Source organism: Opisthocomus hoazin, chromosome 5 (assembly GCF_030867145.1).
Source record: "Opisthocomus hoazin isolate bOpiHoa1 chromosome 5, bOpiHoa1.hap1, whole genome shotgun sequence".
NCBI classification, from domain to species: domain Eukaryota; kingdom Metazoa; phylum Chordata; class Aves; order Opisthocomiformes; family Opisthocomidae; genus Opisthocomus; species Opisthocomus hoazin.
This window is the reverse complement of record NC_134418.1, coordinates 45,519,156-45,534,720: the sequence shown is the minus strand read 5'-3', so window position 1 is coordinate 45,534,720 and position 15,565 is coordinate 45,519,156. Positions and strand designations below refer to the sequence as shown.

The 15,565-nt window shown below is 39.0% G+C and overlaps 1 protein-coding gene across 15 annotated transcripts in view; it reads left to right on the top strand.

Annotated features, from left to right (window-relative positions):
- The window catches only part of ANAPC10 (anaphase promoting complex subunit 10), a 190,828-nt gene that overhangs the window by 12,908 nt on the left and 162,355 nt on the right, over positions 1-15,565 (top strand). For 2 of the 15 annotated variants that reach the window (XR_012764016.1, XR_012764017.1), the window contains exon 5: positions 14,480-14,611. The exons of the other annotated variants lie outside the window; for them this stretch is intronic. The gene's annotated coding sequence lies outside the window, so the exon portion shown is untranslated. The remainder of the gene's footprint in view (positions 1-14,479; positions 14,612-15,565) is intronic. 15 annotated transcript variants of the gene reach the window in all.

Sequence of the window (15,565 nt, the reverse complement as noted above, 5' to 3'; positions counted from 1 at the left end):
CCTAAAAGGAAATGATCAGAAATCCTCTGTTGAAGCGGGTGACAGGAAGCTGCTGGCCATGAATGTGTTCTCGTTATGCAGTAGGGCAAATCTGCAAACAGATAGCATCGTGGCTTTGTGTGACCTAGGTGAGCAAGGTGTTTGCTCTTGACTTCTTTCAGAAGCCATTCAGTCTGAAGCAATGCTGCTGGAACAGGGTAACTCCCCTGGTGAACAACCTCTATAAGTATGTAATGCTTTATCACTGGAAAGCGATGGATAGCGGTTATGTAGAAAAAAGACACTTTGTCACTGGAGGTCCTATGTAGCAGACTTTGCATCAAAGAATGATACTGAGTATTAAACATTACTTTGGAAGAGGCTTGCTTTACCTCAGTTGCTGTACACTTTCCTCCTGGAACAAAAGCCTGCTTAACTTCTTCAACAAGTCTCAGTTCTGAAGGTAATGTTGAAGACTTGGGTGAAAGCCCTGTTACCTTAATGTGTTGTTGCTGGCAACAGTGTAAGTCTTTTGTTTCAGCTTTTTCTTGCCTTTTTTTGAATTGCTGTCTACTTTGTTTTCAGTTTGTTTGCTAGCCCTTTTGGTCTATCTTGGTGTTTTGTAACCAGTGGTTCTGGTGCTCCAGAGCTGTTGCAAGCACAGCAGTCTGCCTGGTGGGCGTGGTGTTGTGGACCAAGCACCACGGACAGGGGCACTGCTTCCTTGTTTGAAGAGATGCTGCACTAGAACAGGGAGTTCTCAACAGAGGAATGCCCAAGCTGGGGAGCTTTTTGACGAGGTGGTTAGGGAAGTCTGACTTTGTTGTAATCTCTTTACTCCTACAGGGTCCAGTGGTTGCAGTGAAAAGGCTGGACTCTCCTAGACATTTTCTGAAATTCAACGTCTAGCAATCTCAACCTGTTTTCTGTATGTGGAGTAAACTTAGATACTTGTCATAGGTCTGTTGCAAGAAAATGTGCTGCCTCTGTGTCTCTGATCAAACATATCTAAGGTGCATTTTAAACTGAAGATGGAGTACTGTGTTGTTACTGCTTTATTTAGGTTCCTGACTAGGCTTCAGGTACTTTGGTTGGGAACCATTCCTCAGTGTTCTTTCTTCCGTATAAGAAAAGATGCGTTTTTGACCCCTAATTTTTCCTTCTGTTCAGAATGTTTGTTAAAAATATTCAGTCTTCTTTCTGCAAACCACACTTGATGCTAAGAAAAGACTGAGTAAGCTTTAGTTTTATAGAATTTCAAAATATAGTCTTGTCTGTCTCTAGGATGCTCTGCAGATGAGGTCATCATGTCAGCTTGATCATTTTGATTGTTGTCTTGCTGTTATGCTAATTGGGTATGGATTTAGTTTATCACATTGTGGACAGTACCTGTTCCTTGCATCTAAAAGTACTGGAAAACTGCAAAGCAGGGGAGTAAAATGATCCACCGGTATTGGATGGTTAGTAAACCTTGTGATTGATGTCAAGGGTAGGAGTCAAGTTTAGGAAGCAGTGTTATTTCCTTTTGATACAGTTGGTACTCCATATTTCCACCTTCCAGCAGAAACAATATTTTGTGAGTCACCAACTGGGGTGTTCACATGAACCACTCTTCACAAAAGAAAGACTAATTTAATGGCATAACATCACTGTTCCCTGCCAATATCATCATCACTGTAGATGATATGACCTGCTCATCATTCCTTTGCTTATAGAAGTCAACTAATACATGCTTCAAACTGTGGAAATCATGAACAAGGTTGCAGTTTTCCTGCTTTTTATACCTTGGAATGGTAATACATTGGAACAGAGCTTACTATGCAGTCATGAGAAATGCAGATATTGAAATAGCCTTTTGTGCATATGAGGTATGTGTGTACAAATAGTGAGATCCACATTAGATCTGGAAGAATTTTGAAGAATGGAAGATTATTTTGGTCCATGTATTATAAAATTGTTAAGCATTTTTATCTTACCTTGCTCTGAAATGGTATTTTAAGGGAAATAAACACCTCTTCTGTTGGATTTTAGAGAAAAAGAGACAAACTAAACATTGTGCTGCTGTGGCATGTGTTGCACGTAGAAAGATATTTTTTCTTGTTTTGTATCCCAGTGTTCAAAACCAAATCTATGAAGGAACCTTTTCTTGCCACAGAGGGACTCAGTTAGGCAAGGGTACGTTAAAGAGGCCCTGTATTTTTAATATTGTCAGTCTGACGTTACCTTCTGAAGGAGAGGAAAAGCCATGTAAAAGTAAGTGGCAACAGCTCCATTGAAGGCAGGAACTTGATGAAGTACAGAGCTTTCCTCAAGGGAACTCAAGTATATAGAGGCTAGGAACTGATCGAAGCACGAAATTTTACATATATGTGAAAGCCTAGCCTGGAATTATAACCTTTTTCATGATTATTCAATCTAAGTTACATCATGGAAAAGGCATTAGAAAATGTGTATGATTTTTCATGTAAAAGAAAAAGAGCTTCTCTCTCCACTGCCAGTGAGAAAAGGCAAGATAATTTACTAACCAATTTGACACTAATCATTTACATTATGCTGTGTAATAGCTGTTTTGTAATGAGTGTTTGGTTACATGGTTTCGTCTCTTTTTCTGTGCATGAAGTTCCAGTAGAAGGGTTTGAAGAGATTTCTTGAAAAGCCTGTTCATTATATTTTTTTTACTTCTATAAAAATATTTCTGCTATTGATAGCTTAAAACTTCTATTAAAAAAAAAAGTATGTTATCAATGCAGAGAAACTGTCCTCCAATATGATGGGGGAATTTTTCATAGGCTTTAATGTAAGCCTCCACTAGTGTATTCTAATTACAATACTACAAGCAAATGCCTGTCCTTTCTCTGGCAGACAGGAGCGGGTTGCAGATAGTGCTCTGTGTGTGGGAGGGAGAGCGCCAAATACTTGAACTTATGTTGTTATTTTCAAAAAAAGTACAGATAGAATTGTGGCCTTACAGAATAGTATAGGAAACCAACTGCAAAGTTAGATGAGCATATTCTCTAGCACTCTCTTGAAGTATGTAGGATAATACTGTTGTAGAATGATAACAGTATTAGTCATCTTGTAGGAAGGTGAAGTGATTTGTTTGTAATCTATGTAGATTATCTGTGCTATTGAACCAGTATCCCAAGTCAAAGCCCACATTAGATTGTGTCCAGTTTATACCGGACTGATTGAAACTGGTAATTGTGATGTTCGTTGGTACCAGATCCTGAATGCTTGACACTTTTGTTCAGATGAATTAGTTCTGTCTAGAATTGCCTGGCTTGCACTGGTATAACTCACATCTGCCTAAAAAAAACTCCACAAAACCAAGGTAAAGCACCATACGTGTTTATGTATGAAGTTCTTTCTTCAGTTAAGCCAAAATAAAGCACTGCTCCTTCCAGTCCTTAAAACCTATTGTTCCCATTTGTTCATCAGTTTGTTATACTGACTCAACTTTTCTTGGTAATGTTTTTCAGAAAAGCTGTTTGTTTTCAGTGGTATTTTAATATTGATCAAGCACCTATTACTTAATATACTGTGTATACTTCTGTGGTGTTCACCAAGTTTATCGCTTTATGGAACCCGTACTTCCTTATTGATTATCTCTGTGATTGTCTGCTGTAGTACAGACTTCCTAGATAGTTTCAGTAGGCTTAACAGTTTTTGTAGTATCTGTATAATGTCCAAGGTGGTGGAATACAGCCATGAAAGAGTGCTGATTTTCCCTGATAGTTTCTTACCTTCTTTATATCCCTGAAGGATTTGTTCAAGGAAGACTTGAATAATGAATAGCAGTGTACTAATAGACTAGCCCCTTTACCATTCGTAATTAGTAAAAATAAGGAGTCTCTTCTTTGCAAGAAGATTTTGTATGAAGAGTGAAGGGAGTACACGTACGTGTTAATTAAGAGTCTGTCACTTTTCCTCTTTGCATATTTTCAGTGGCATGGCCATGCTGCTGACCTACAAAAATTCTAGGTAGACTGTGGAATAGTCCTCTCTAAATTTTCTGGTTTTTAACTCTACCAACTTGTGCAGCTGACACCCCCCCCCCCCCCCCCCATGCTTCTGGCTTTTGTGAAAGCATTTTATGTAGCCTTTAACCCTTAGTTCTACATATAGCATCTCTTTGTTTCTTTTAAACCACAGCATTTTTCTTTCTAATGCCTGGATAGAGCAGAGATGCTGATCTGTCTCTCTTTGACAGCATTACCAAATTTTTGGAGCTCCTAGAGTTCAATCAATCAAGTGTCTGTGTTCTTTGCTCCTAGGAATTGGTCCAAATATGTGTATTTAGGTACAATAGATCATATATATTTATAACAGTAGCCCCCCTGCCCTTCGCTCCCTGAAATTGAAGTTGTAATCAAACTTACACGCTATCAGGCTGAGGGAAGAAAAGCATGTTTTTCTTTTACATGCCCAAAATGTAGTGAAAATCCCTGTGGACAGTCGTGTTTACAAGGGTAACTGTCTGCATTCAATTGTGGGTTATAAAAGTGCTTACTTGAATAAATACACTGAGCTATCAGGCAGAACAACCAATAGTTCAGTGAACTAATTGACTTTGTCAGTAGAATAGAAACACTTGCAAATAAAATTCCCATTGCTAGCGAAGTTGCAACTGAAAACCCATGAAGAAACTGTATATATCCTCTAACTATCTTGGAATGCAATGATTCAAGCAGCAGTGGTGTGGTGAGGGGTAAGGGGTGAATCATTAACTAAGAAAGTTTTTTTTTTTTATACCAGCATTTTTCAGTGATCTTTTTTTGTAGCACAGGGTTATATGAGTTCCTAAAATCATTCAGTAGTTCACTTCCCATATTCAGAGTTGTGTTTTCTAACAATATTTATTACTTCTACCGTATCTCAGGTCCCCTTCTATTATTTGTTTTGCTGGTTTGCTTTTATTATGAAGTACCCTTTTCAGAAAAGGCAAAGATGTTTGGCTAGTAACCACAGCATGTTGTAATGAGGGTGGAGTATGTTTGTCATTCTACAGCAATAGTTGACTTGCATGAATGTCGGTGTCTATAACCACACATACTGTGGCAGTTTATCTTTTTGAATATATTCAGATTGCTTAACAATGGAAACAAATCACAGTAAATAACAGAATATCTGATCTTCCAATCAAAAGCATGATGGAACCATTTATTATTTTACCAGTGATGAGTCATGCATCTTTTTATTTAAAAAGGAAAATATTACACTCAAGAAATAAATCTTCGCAAATGAATTAGTCATATATCAGACATTTCCTTTCAAAAAGTTGGATAATGTCACACAGGTGGAAGTAGTATTGAAAAAACAAAACAGCAGTGAAAGACATAACAGGCTTCACTGTGTACTATAAAAACATGATTTTATTTTGGTTAGAAAACAAAACAGGAAAAATGGCATTTGGAAGAAAACATCTGAAAAATAGTCTCATTAGCTGCTAAATAAAATTCAGAGATGAAGGTTTAAAAAAAGCACCAAGATTTGTAAAAGGGGGGGGGGATAGTGTATTTCACCTTAAGTAAGGAACAATGTGTAATAAGGGGTTTTGTGGTTTTACAGCTCGGTGCATGTGTTTGAAAGCTGTTCTCTCAGCAACGTGGGTGGCAGGTTATGCTACCATATAATGTATTGTAGTTGGCTCTCCCCACTTGTCAGGGTTAGCGTTCAACCATTCGGAAAATTTTCCCATTGTTCTATCATGTGAACCAAGGCTAGTGTTGAATTCCCAATAACCTTCTGCAGGAAAAAAAGAGGTTTAATTAGAAAGTTTGAAGTTTGATTACTCTGTTATTGTCTTAATGTGCTTCTCTCTAATTTAGGTGCTTATCTGCAAATGCAATCAATTTTTGCTCAGGAAAGATGAAAAACAAACTTAATACTGTACTGCAGTTGCTTCAACACTTTTAAAAGAAAACTTGTATACTCAGTTCTGTCTGTCTTGAGCATTAAGACTCTATTTCCATCTTAAACACGCTTGCTTTAGATGGATCATAGCTTTTGGCAGCTACTGCATTTTTAGCAAATAGTACTGTTTCTAGTAAGAGTTGCAAAAAAAAAACAACTTTGTGTGAGGTCCTTGTAAACTGAACCTTGGGAACGTTATGTTATTTCTGTATTTTCCCTTCTTTTGTGCTTCTTCTCTATTTGTGTCATGGTTATAAATTATATCGTTTGAACTAGAGAATTAAAACCACTTTATTTTGTGATTCCTGTAATTTGAAAAAGAGCATGTTTGGTTTATGTGTATTTTTTCTTTTTACCTGTTATTTCAGAGGCTGGCACACAGAGAAATAAGCAATTATGTTATTGAAATTCCATTGTGCCAGCAACTCCAGGGCATAATCCAAAAAAAACAGAAAAATCGCCTGCTGGGTTGTATGCAGTATGCTTGTGTGAACATCAGTGTCTGCTGTTCACACATCATTTTTTACTGAAAGTTCCTGTTGGAATAAAGGTTCTGTGTTTGGAGGGTGTACTGGGATATTTGTTGTTCAATGGTTTTTCAAGTTTGAAGGGATTTCTAATTACAGTTTACCAATGTAGGCTCACTAGGCACTTTTTGCAGATAATCATTAATGCTTCAGAAGTAAGAGAAGCAAGCAGAGATTTGGTTTGGTAACATAAAATACGTATCAAGAAAGAGCTCGATGCTCTTTCCTTCGTTTAAGCATTCTGCTTGAAGACTGAACATGGCAGTGAGGAATAGGGTGGACGGGGGATGATAGCATGACAGAAGAGACTCAAATACTTAGTTTCCCTACTTCAATATTTTAACTCATTTCTTTCATTCCCTTTCCCCTTACTCCCCCCTCCAGCCTTTTTAATTCAAACGTGTTGTCAAGTTGGCATTTTAGAACAGTACAAGTGCATCCAGAATTATATCTTATACCAGGTTTCAGTGTGCAGGCTCATCTAGAATGTCTTTATGGCACTTGATCAGATCACAGAATCACAGAATGGTAGGGGTTGGAAGGGACTCCTGTGGCTCACCTAGTCCACCCCCCCTGCCAAAGCAGGGTCACCTACAGCAGGCTGCACAGGACCTTGTCCAGGTGGGTCTTGAATATCTCCAGAGAAGGAGACTCCACCACCTCCCTGGGCAGCCTGTTCCAGTGCTCCGTCACCCTCAGAGGGAAGAAGTTCTTCCTCACGTTCAGACGGAACTTCCTCTGCTTCAGTTTGTGCCCATTGCCCCTTGTCCTGTCGCTGGGCACCGCTGAAAAGAGTTTGGCCCCATCCTTCTGACACCCACCCTTGAGATATTTAGTTGATCAGAATTCAATTTAACTGTAGTTTACAAAATGTGTAACGCTGTTCTCTTGCAAACTGTGGCATGTAGCAACATCTACCTGCTCATTTGTTTTAATCTATCTGCGCTTGGGCATATTGTTGGAGACCGTGGTAGGCAAACTGTTTAATGCAGGGACAGATGATTACATTTTATAGACTTTTGCCAGATTCATGAAAGTTGAGAGGAAAGGAAATGATTCTAAACCAGATTATAAGGTTCAAGCTAGGTAAACTGTGATACTTTACCTTTCATGCTCAAGATAATTATGTATTTATCTGACTGAATAAACACTGCTAAAGTCCTTCTACTAGTATAGTTGCCAGCGGTAAATGATGTCAGTGTGTTCTTGCCAGTATAGAAATCATGCTTTTGGTTATCTATCTAAAAAAATATTAGAGACTGACTTCACTTGTGGTTTTTTTGGTTCCTGCCCTCCTCAGCTGTGGTAAAGATCATGTCATATGACCACAGAACTATATACCTGTGTGTCTTTTCCTTTCAGTGAAGTAACTGCAAAAGTGTATGTCTTTCCTTTTTACTGTTATCAATATGATAATGGACTAGTTCTTGGGTGTAGGTTATCTTAACTTCTTTTTCAGATTAAAGCATAATGCTTTTCCACCGAGGTGTGGTCTTCTATGTCAAACAGCAAATTACTTGTGAGTTTATATTACTGTTTTTATACTTCCTGTGAACAAACATGCTACAATCCATTGCAGAAATTAGGTCAACAGGCTGTTTGGGTGCAGAATTAGACTTTTTTTTTTTTTGATCATTGACAAGGGGAATGCCTGCACTCTGAATTTCCCTACAGTGTTAATTGCTGTAACAACATCATGCATTTTCTGGTTTTCCTTGCTTGTAAAGATTTGAAGGGAAGCTTCTGGTTACAATGTTAATTGCATGTGTCCTGAAGGGGAAGTTGCTGTGTGGATTGTCAGTTCAGTTTTTTGCTTGGATGTTGGAAGAGGCTCCTGGTCACATAAGGCTTCAAGGTTTGAGCTGAGGAAAGCTGAAAATCTTTGCTTGCTTTGTTTGCCTGCTGTATCATTTATTGACATTTGGGAAAGTGTGGTGGGGAATGATGAGTATTCTGGGAGGAATCCAGACACCTGACTTTACCAGTTATTTAGAGCAAGAGGTTAGGTACCACTGAAGAAACTGTCTGGAACAAGGGACTCTCTAATCTCTAGGGAGCAGCATGCTAGCGAGGACATCTTGGAGAAGCTATCTGATGACAGCAAACCTGTATTTGAAAGGGAATTCGTGTTTTTCTGTAGTGAAGGGTCCTGCATACTACATGGAAATTGTTAAATAGAGGACTAGTTAGTTCCTCTTTTTTTCTTCCCCCTACCACATCCTACAACCATGCTCTTTCCTATCATTGAAGTTCCCCAGGCCTGAGAAATCCAAAGTTATCTGCTCTGTTTTTGGATCCCATATGTAAAAACATCGTGGAAGTCCAATACTGAATGCTAACATCTTCCTTGAAAGATTTAAAACAGTTCTTTTGTGTCAAAGATGATATAAGATGTTGCTTGCTCACTCCTGCTGTTCTCTTTCTGGAGAGGTTGCTAGCCAGTTGGAAATACCTTGCAGTGGCATTGGTGCTATTTCTTCTCCACAAACTGTGGATCAGCATTGAGGGATAAAGTCAATGAATCATAAATAATCAGCTTTGCAAAAACAATCAGGTAAATCAGACTTAATTGTGGAAAGTAATCCCTAGAGGGAGTACTAGGTAATTTCAAACCGTGAGAAGTGCTAAATATGCGCAGAAAAGTCAAATCAAAGATTGATTCTGATCCCTCTGGGTACTGCTACTAACACAGTACTAAAATCCTTCAAAGAGGAAAGCCAGCAGTTAACGTTTAATTTGGGTTAAGCATAAAAAAAGAGGATATTAAAGGAATGGGGACTTTCTAGGATACCTAAGAACTAAGAAAGTCTTGTGCTGTCATCTCTACTGGTGCTGGTTAACTGGCACACCACACCTCATTTTCTGTTTCTCTTAACTTGCGGGCAACAGCAATTGGGAACATCCTGTGTCTATCTTAACTTCTCTTCTTTAACAATTTGCCAGTGGGGTGGGAGGAGGAAGGTGGCCCCAGTCTAGAAGAAATTAGGAGCCATTTGGCCCACCATTTATTATTTTCTGGCCTATGTGTGGCTTCCATGTTGTCAATATCTTTATTTGCGTAAGTACAAATTCAATCAGATTTAACTGTTTATAGTAGGTATTGCCTTGTGGAAGAGTTATCAGGTGCTGCTACTGAGCAAGATTAAAAAAAAACAAACAAGAAACAAAAGCAAAACCCCAAAAAACAGAAAACAATTCCATAAAACGCACTGGATGTGTCATGCTTTGTCAGGCCAGCACCAAAACAACCAACCAAAAATTTCCTTAAATTCACAAGTAGTGTTAGCATGCATAAACAGTAGTCAGAATATATTATTCTGTATCTCTAAAAATGAACAGGCAGGCTTTTTCTTCAGGTAAAAGTAGATAAACAAATGTATTTCATGTAGGTATATGAAGGGGTTTTATCATTACAATAATCTTCCCCCGCCCCTGAAACTTAACATTTTAGTGGAAAACAGATTACTTGCAGTGATTAAGAAAGTAGTTACAGAGAGGAATGCTGTTCAAGTGACAAGTTAAAGCAATCCTTGAGGTTCAGAAGAAAATGCTACCCGGCAAGTGATAGATATCTACAACAAATACAGAGTTCTGGAGCAAGAGATTCAGTTGCTTCAGAGCTATCATCATGACAGTCCTTTCTAGAGTTAGGTCTTGCTCCCTTCATTGCTGAAATGTCATTTTGGTCAGGGATCACATGTCTGCTAGGAGCTTTGAGAACACTGCTAGACAGTGTCTACATCATATTCTTTGGTAGGTTTTTGGGGGGAGGAAATAAAATGTGTCTTTATCCTGTTCCTTATCTCGAGTAGTACATAGAAATGTATCTATAGATCTGAAGTATAATTTCTTTCTTTCTGAGAGCTGTTCTCTGTCTTACTCTGTCATAAAATAACCGAGATTGTGCATTTGAATCAGAAAAACCTTTCCAAGGATTTTTCCGTTTTCTTCAGGAACACACAAAAGAGAGTGAAATGAGAGTAATAATGTAGCATACGTGCCTGACTTGATGGCCTGTGCTCTCTAGCCTTCTTTGTCCAATTCATAAACTAGGTTTATCTCACACATTCTGGACTGTTCTATGTCTCATGTTAAAACAATGTTAACAAATACAGTTTTTATTGAGGCTTTTTATGAACGTTGTTCTTCATCACAGTCTTTGAGTGAACCATGAGAGTCTAGCCCCAAATACTTGTTATGCTCCTTTTTTAAGTTTTTCCCTCTCTGTATCGAGCAGAGATCAAATTCAGCTGTGTGTATGAAGGATTTTTTTGATAATTTCTACTAGCAAATGCAGAAGATTCTAATTTGTTTCTCTTATGTTGAGATTTGTTACTTCTTAGCCAGATGATGTATGTTACTGAGGGTAGTTAGTAAGGTTAAATCAAATCATATTTTGTTTTTTCATTGTTGCAAAGAGTTGCAGTTCCATATCAGGAGAAATTATTTAGTAAAGTTTTCATGCAGGCTTCTCTCTGTTTGAACAGGTTTCTGATGTTGTTGTGATGGTCACCATATTAAACGGAGAGGTTTTCATAAATTGGCTTTGGGTAAATCCAGCACTGCTGGGGTAACAAGTTCTATTGTGGAATTATTAGACTTCTTTTATTTATACTGTCTGTCACGAGGAGATGAAGGTTTACTCACATAGTAGAATTAAATTTGTATAACAGAGGACATGTCAGAGCCATGCAGTTTTAGAAATCATAGAAAGTTTTGGGTTGGGAGGGACCCCTAGAGGTCATCTAGTCCAACCCCCCCGCAGCGAGCAGGGACACCACTAACTAGATCAGGTTGCTCAGAGCCCTGTCCAACCTGGTCTTGAATGTTTCCAGGGATGGGGCCTCCACTACCTCTCTGGGCAACCCGCTCCAGTGTTTCACCACCCTCATTGTAAAGAATTTCTTCCTTATATCCAGCCTAAACCTACCCTGTTTTAGTTTAAAACCATTACCCCTCGTCCTGTCACTGTTGCCTCTACTAAAAAGATTGTCCCCATCTTTCCTATAGGCTCCCTTTAAGTACTGAAAGGCTGCAATCAGGTCTCCCCGCAGCCTTCTCTTCTCCAGGCTGAACAAGCCCAACTCTCTCAGCCTGTCCTCATAGGAGAGGTGCTCCAGCCCTCGGATCATTTTTGTAGCCCTCCTTTGGACCTGCTCCAACAGTTCCATGTCCTTCTTGTGCTGAGGGCTCCAGAGCTGAATGCAGTACTCCAGGTGAGGTCTCACCAGAGCAGAGTAGAGGGGCAGAATCCCCTCTCTCGACCTGCTGGCCACGCTTCTCCTGATGCAGCCCAGGACACGGTTGGGCCTCTGGGCTGCCAGTGCACAATGCCGGCTCAGGTCCAGCCTTTCGTCTATCAGTACCCCCAAGTCCCTCTCAGCAGGGCTGCTCTCGATCCTTTCATCCCCCAGCCTGTATTGATACTGGGGATTATCCCGACCCAGCTGTAGGACCTTGCACCTGGCCTTGTTGAACCTCATGAGGTTCACACAGGCCCACCTCTCCAGCTTGTCCAGGTCCCTCTGGATGGCATCCTGTCCTGGTGTCTCAACCGTACCACTCAGCTTGGTGTCATCTGCAAACTTGCTGAGGGTACACTTGATGTCGCTGTCCGTGTCATTGATAAGTATATTGAACAGCACCGGTCCCAGTATGGACCCATTTTTTTTGTTTTGTGGGCCCATCTTCTGGTAGGAGATTAGAAACCTAGTTCTCTTCAATGTGTAATAAGAGCCCTTTTCAGTGAAGGGAGTGTTTTCCTTTTGTTTTAGATGTACTTTCTTCCCTCACCTATTAAGGGTGCTTGAGAGCTAGCAGCTGTCTGCTACTATTGACTTTGTTTTTAAATCTCATATTCCCTTTTTCTTATGTTTATTCATTTCCCATATTAATTTTTTTAAGCATTCCATCAATCTGTGGGATGCAAAGTGCAAGGCATAAAGCGTAATGCCTAGCCTATCTCTGTTAAGTTATTCAAGATGATTTGATATAGGATTAACTTTGTGTGGCTAGTTTTCAGACACTTTAATTCATTGCATAATCTGATTTTTTTCAAATACTTTCTTTGTATAATTTAACTGTAGCTATGTCTAGACATATTTCCTGGATATAGCTAAACAATTCTGAAGGTAAATTATGAGCTGATATTTTTTGCACTTTCACACAAACATAATATCATTCCATTATATACATTATATATGAATAGGAACTGCAGACATCAGAAGTACAGTTTTCATCCATTTTGCAAACCTCTGCACCTTTGTAACATTAGTTATTTCCCAGTACTTTTTTCAGGCATTTAACTTGCACTTGTAATAACTTTAAGTGCATCCATACAGTCCGTTTATATTGTTTCTGCTTGTACCCAGCAGTTCTGTTTTGGCAAAATTGATGGGATTCCTTTACGCTCTTCTGTTTCCTGGTTTCTGTTTGCCTTAAGGTCACCTTGTCTAGGGCCATCACTTAACAAGTAACAACTGTAGGATTTTCTTTTAAAGCACTTGTTTCTTTGCTTACAGGAAATTCTGCTTATTCTCTCCTTTCTTGTAGGATTCTGTGGTGTTTTGTTGCCTTTCATAAAAGGCAGCTGCCAATATTAACACCTTGTCCTGTTTTTTGGTCAGCAGCCCCTTATGTAATGTAAATTCACCTGAACTTCAGTGGGTTTTTTAATATATTTTCAGACTTCTGTGCTATAGCATGTTCCACTGCTCGTTTGGTCTGTTTTCTGTTCTCCTTGTATAGCTGTCTGCTCTTTCACTTGCTGCCATCCTGGTTTCCCCTGCCTCTCTTCAGTAGATTGTTGAAGTGCTACTATGCTCCCTGAGAGCAGCCTGACTCACCTGGAAATTGTAGGAGATGATGTCCTTATTTTGGATGGATGCTGTTTTGAAGAGGGACTAAGGTTTTTAGACCTTAGTATAGGAATTGGAAAATCTTAGGGGTTTTCAGTGCTTTCTAGGGGTGGGGGAACTCAAATTCATGACTAAGATAAGAATTTAAATAAAAGGACTCGTAATGTGTTGTCTTAAGTAATTTTTAAGAACGATGTGCCCTGTTTCCTTTGTTGTGAAAACCTTAGTCCACATATTTAACCAGGTGGGTTTTTTAATCTGTCACTATTTTGTATTTTGTGTTGTGACTAGAAAGTTTGAATGCAGATAGTGCCATTTATTGGAATGAACTTGGGAAGTTGTAGGGGGTTTTGTTTTGCTGTGTTTGACACTTTTGTAAAGCAGTATCCCTGTTGGTGGTTTTTTTTTTTCTGTCCTCTGATCAGGTAAAAGTTACTGGAAGGATTTTCAAAGGAACAGTTTGACGAATCATATTTGCCGTGTTTATGCCACTGTTTGCTCCATTTTTACAACAGTTGATCCTTTAAACTTGTAATTGTTAGAGAAACTTCTGGTTCTATTCTGTATTGTCACACAGCATACAAAAAATGACTTGTGTCAGTTGGTCATCATCTGCCAGACTCCTACTTAGTAGGATACTTACCTGTTAGCTTGTTTATATGGGGCCTCCTCCTTAGTTACTTGTCCATAAAATGAAAAAACGTTGCAGTGACATAAGCTTTTGTGATTCGAAGTGCTTCCTAGAAGGTACAAAATAAGATTTACACTTCTTTCTAAGTGTGCAGTGTTGGCTATATATTTTTCTAGTAATTTTTTGTGTTTTTTAAAATGTGCTGTTTTTTCTCCCATGTGCACCTATGATACTCTGAGCTACTGATAATTTTAGTTGGATAGTACCCTGGTTTTGTTTTTTTTTTTAAAAAAAAAAATCCATCATCCCTCTTTCAGAATGGTGGAATTTTGGAAAGTTTAAAGACTTTCAGCAAACCATAGCTTTTCTACCATTCATTTTTAGGACCAGACTGTCCAGATGCAATCTGTTCCAATATGTCTGCGACTTAGACTTTAAACAACCTAAGTACCAGAAGTATGCAAACTGAAGCAGAAAGTTTGTTTTGGGATGCATTACCTATTTTTGACACTGTCGGCCAGGCCACCACTCTAGAGCATAAGCTCAAGAAACTTTTTTTGTTGCTTTTTCAGCTTCAGCACACTATCTGCCAAGCTCAAGGGAAGTGACTGAGATTCACATTGGAGCTATGTCCCTGTAGGTCTGAAGGATTTCCCCTGATACCAGGAGTCTTCTCAAAGTTTAATAGCAGTGCACCTGCAAAGGTATAACATTCATGTCTATTGTGACAGCTGGTTAATGAGACATAGGTCCCAGCAGGGGAATGCTAATATGTTTAGGAAATGTTTGCCTTCTCTTCCTCCACTCTTGACTGATCTGTAAATGAATTATGAAAACCATTTTTCATTAAATCAGAAATCCAAAATTTCACAGCTGTTATGACTGATTTCAGTTGCAGACAGTGTTTCTGCTGGAGCAACAGGTTCCTGTTAAGATGGACTCTGCTTTAGTTGAACCCAAACTAAACTTAGATGACTTCCTGTTGTGGGTTGAAGGTTTGCTTTGGAGTTTTAGGTCTTATTTCCCTACATGCACATATGAAACTCCATGCTAGACTCTGTTGTCACTCTATTTGCTGTTTTGATCACTCTGCTTTCCGAAGGGACAGGGAGAAGGGTTTTGTATTTTTCTTAAGTTCCAGTGGTTAGGATGCCTGCCACTTAAAACATACGCAGGCAGTCCTTCTCTAATGAGACTTAATTTATGGGTGTGTCAAGCGTAAACTCTATTACATGAAAGTTCAACTGACCTTACTCAACTGAAAAATAGGATTTTAAGCATGTGGGACTTGAGAGCAAACTGTCCAAGCTGATTTAACATGTCTTGCCTTTTCTGAAACATTGCATACATCTTGAGACGTGCATTTTTGTAATGAATTTTGAGCTGCCTGTGCATCATCCCTCACAGAACACATTAAAAAAAACCCTGTATATGGCACAAAAAATGTGAAAACAATGTTCCTTTCTTTCCAGAGAGATTTTCCTAGCAAACAATCTGTGACAAGTTCCTGATGGTTTCTGCAGATAAGTTTTCTAGAGTGAAGAGCTGTTGTCAGCCAGATTCTAGAGGATGAAGTATTCAAAGATTGTTGTCATTTTCCTTTTTTTCTTTCCTTTTGCTTGCTCTTTCTCTGCCACCCAGAGTTAAGCAGACAGTAT